This window comes from Chlorocebus sabaeus, chromosome 2 (assembly GCF_047675955.1).
Source record: "Chlorocebus sabaeus isolate Y175 chromosome 2, mChlSab1.0.hap1, whole genome shotgun sequence".
Classification (NCBI taxonomy): domain Eukaryota; kingdom Metazoa; phylum Chordata; class Mammalia; order Primates; family Cercopithecidae; genus Chlorocebus; species Chlorocebus sabaeus.
In genome coordinates, this window is record NC_132905.1 from 14,383,647 (window position 1) to 14,387,488 (window position 3,842).

The 3,842-nt window shown below is 45.8% G+C and overlaps 1 non-coding gene across 1 annotated transcript; it reads right to left on the bottom strand.

The window, feature by feature from the left end:
• Window positions 1–749: 749 nt before the first annotated feature.
• On the bottom strand, window positions 750–853 carry LOC119618643 (U6 spliceosomal RNA). Its single transcript, XR_005235019.1, has one exon. It is a non-coding gene; the product is annotated as a U6 spliceosomal RNA (small nuclear RNA).
• Between the last annotated feature and the right edge of the window lie 2,989 nt (window positions 854–3,842).

Genomic DNA, 3,842 nt, shown 5'->3' on the forward strand with positions numbered 1-3,842 from the left:
GGTGCATGCCACCACTCCTGGCTAATTTTAAAATTGTTTGTAGAGATGGAGTCTCACTATGTTGCCCAGGCTGGTCTTGAACTCCTGAGCTCAAGAGATCCTATTGCCTCAGCCTCCCAAAGTGCTGGGATTACAGGCACGAGCCTCAATGCCCAGCCTGAATTTGAGTTTTAAGAAATTCACACAGGGAATACATCACCATTGTAGAAAAAATTTGAAGTATAAGCACATAATAAGGTAACATAATTCAAAATCTCACCAATAAGCCAGCTGTACAACTTTTGACAATTATGCTCAATCTCTTCATACCTCTGTTTCTTCTAAACAGAGTGATCAGGAAAGTCTCTCTGAGGAGGTGGCATTTGAGTTGAGCCTGAAGGATGAGTTGGAACCACCACAGGAAGAGTGTTCCAGGCAGAGGGAACAGCACATGCAAAAGTCCTGAGGTAGAAATGAACTTGGCTACTGAAGGGACAGGAGGACGGCCAGTGGGGTTCATGAGAAAAAAGGAACAAGGAGAGTCGAAGGAGGTGAGGTCAGATCATGAACTAGATTAGAGTCAGATCACACAGGAGGAAATGAGCTTGAGGCAAGGGGGCCACTGTGCGTGCCCAGCACAGCACCGATGTGGGCCAGTGACTTAAGCAGAAGCTTTTTTAATCAGCATTGGCCTCCTGGGAGGAAGAGAGGTTGAGAGACATGAGAGACACCACCAGTGAGTCTGGTACTTTTTTTTTCCTTTTTTTTTCCTGTATATCGAACACCTCACAAATTTATACGTCATTCTCGCACAGGGGCCATGTTAATCTCTGTATTGTTCCAATTTTAGTATATGCGCTGCCAAAGTGAGCACTTTTTTTTTTTTTCAAAGACAAGGTCTTACCCTGTCACTCAGGCTGGAGTGCTGTGGTGCCATCATAGCTCACAGCAGCCTCAACCTCTTGGGCTCAAGCCATCCTCCTATCTCAGCAGCGTCTTGAGTAGCTGGGAGTACAAGCATGCACCACCACACCCAGCTAATTTTTAATTTTTGTTTTGTAGAGATAGGGTCTCACTACCCTGATCATTCTGGTTTTGAACTCCTGGGCTCAAGCAGTCTGCCTGCTTCGGCCTTCCAAAATGCTGGGATTATAGGCATGAGCCACCATGCCTGGTTGAGTTTGGCACATTTTTACCAAGTGCCCTCACTGCGCCAGGCCCTGCCCCAAGTCCTGGCCTGCAGGCATACTTGCAGAGAAGATCAGAAACTCGGGGACAGCCAAGGCTAGAAAGAGGCATTTTTCTGAAGAGGATGCTTGATTGGCCCACAAATGGATGGAAAGGCCCACAAATGGATGGAAAGGTCCTCAAGGCCCGTTCTAAGCAGGCAATGCAAGTTAAAGGACTTAGAGACATTTCACAGCCATGAACTGGCAGCAACTTGAAAACCAGAAAATTCCAAGACCTACAAGAGTGATGAACAGCCCAGGCTCTGGAACCAGCCTCTCTGGGTTCATGCCATGCTCTGCTATCCCTAGCTGAGTGATGTTGGGCTAGTTATTTGACCTCTCTGTGTCTTCATTCTCCATCTGTCTAGTGGGGATGATGATAGTAGCCCACCTCAAAGTCCTTTGAGAGGTTAAATGAGTTATTTCATGTTAGATGTTTAGAAAGATGCCTGGCACATAGTACGTGTCATGTGGGGTAGTGGTATTATTTTCATCGTTAAGGAAGTGCAGAAACAAGAACTCTTCATGCACTGCTGCTTGGCAATTGAAACGTATGAACCCTGAGACCAGTGATCCCACTTCCTGGTATTCACCCTAGAGAAGCTCCAACATATGCAAAGCTGGGTGTGGCAGCTTTGCCTATAATGGGCCCAAAGTGCAATGGACTAAATAGGCATCCATGGGATAGTGGGCAAAGAGACCATGACATGTTCCTGTAAAGGAATACTAGTGAGCAATTAAAATCAATGAATGGCGTGACTCACGCCTGTAATCCCAACACTTTGGGAGGCCAAGGCAGGTAGATCACCTGAGGTCAGGAGTTTGAGACTAGCCTGGCCAACATGGCGAAACCCTGTCTCCATTAAAAATGCAAAATTTACCAGGTGTGGTGCCATGTGCCTATAGTCCCAGCTACTCAGGAGGCTGAGGCAGAATTGCTTGAACCCAGGAGGCACAGGTTGCAGTGAGCCGAGTTCACACCACTGCACTTCAGCCTGGGTGACAGAGTGAGACTCTGTCTCAAAAAAAAAAAAAAAGAATGAATGGCTGGGCATGGTGGCTCACGCCTGTTATCCCAACACCTTGGGAAGCCAAGGTGGGAGGATCACTTGAGCCCAGGATTTCAAGACCAGACTGGCCAACACAGTGAGACCCCATCTCTAAAAAATAAAATAAAATGAATGAACTAGATCAAAACAGATCTTAAACATACGATAATGTTGAGCGAGAAAAGGAACTTGCAGAAGTTAGCATTTAGCATGATACCATTTGTGTAAGTATTAAATCTGCAAAACAATGTCATATATGTAGTAATAGCATGGGTGATAATGAAATACTTAAGAACTGGTATGACCTAGGCACTGACCAGTCAGAATAGAGGCTGGCCATGTGGGTCCCAACGGGTGGTCCACACTTCCATCACTCCTAGGATAAAGGTGTGGCTTCTCCATGCCCACCAGCACTTCCACCTTCGCCACACCTGTCCTGTTCATTCTATGCCTTATTAGCATTAGTGGTGTGACCTCAGACAAACTGATTCGTCTCTCTGGGCTTCAGCTTTTTCATCTATAAAATGGGAATAATAGTACCAAAAGCTAATACATACAAAACATTTCCCATGTGCCAAGCCCTCATTGTAACCCTCATACTAACTCTCTGTGGTAGGTTCTATGATTACTCCCATTGTGCATATGAGGAAACTGAGGCACAGAATGGCTGAGTAATTTGCTCATGGTCTGGAGAACCTTACTTACAGGGTTGTTGCAAATACATACTAAATGATACAGGTTAACAGCTTAGAAAAAAGTCTGGCCCTGAATAAGTGGTCAATAGATATCAGCAGGCAGGGCATGGTGGCTCATGCCTGTAATCCCAGCACTTTGGGAGGCCAAGGTGAGGGAATTACCTGAGTTCAGGAGTTCAAGGCCAGACTGGCCAACGTGGTGAAACCCCATCTCTACTAAAAATACAAAAAATTAGCTGGGCGTGGTGGCGGGATCCTATAACCCCAGCTACTCGGGAGGCTGAGGCAGGAGAATTGCTTGAACCTGGGAGGCAGAGGTTGTAGTGAGCCGAGATCACACCATTGCACTCCAGCCTGGGTAGCAAGAGTGAAACTCCGTCTCTAAATAATAAATAAACAAATATTAGCAGTTCTATTATGTCTCTGCCTGATATAATATTAATATTAATAATAAATAAACAAATATTAGCAGTTCTATTATGTCATAAGCCTTCAGTGGTCACCACTGGCCTTAAGAGACAGTTTGAATTCCGCACCGTGGACTACAAGGTCATGGTCTATTCCCTTACCGCCCCTCTTCCTTCCCTCTCTTCCCCTTGTTCTCTGTTCTCCAGTCAGAGAGAAGTGGCCTTCTCTCACTTCCTCCTGCACCCCTCACCTTCCCTGACACTGGACCTTTGCACATGAACTTTTCCCTTGCCTGAAATGCCGTTCCCTCCTGCCCTTCTTTTGCCTGGTTATCCTCTGAACACCTTCACACATCATGTACAATGGCACCTCTTTCAGGAGGTCCTCTTAGAATAGGTTGAGTTTTCTTGGTCTGTTTGTAACTGCCTGTAATTTCCCTTTTGGAATGCTCTCCCTCCTAGAATTACTTGGTGTTGATATTC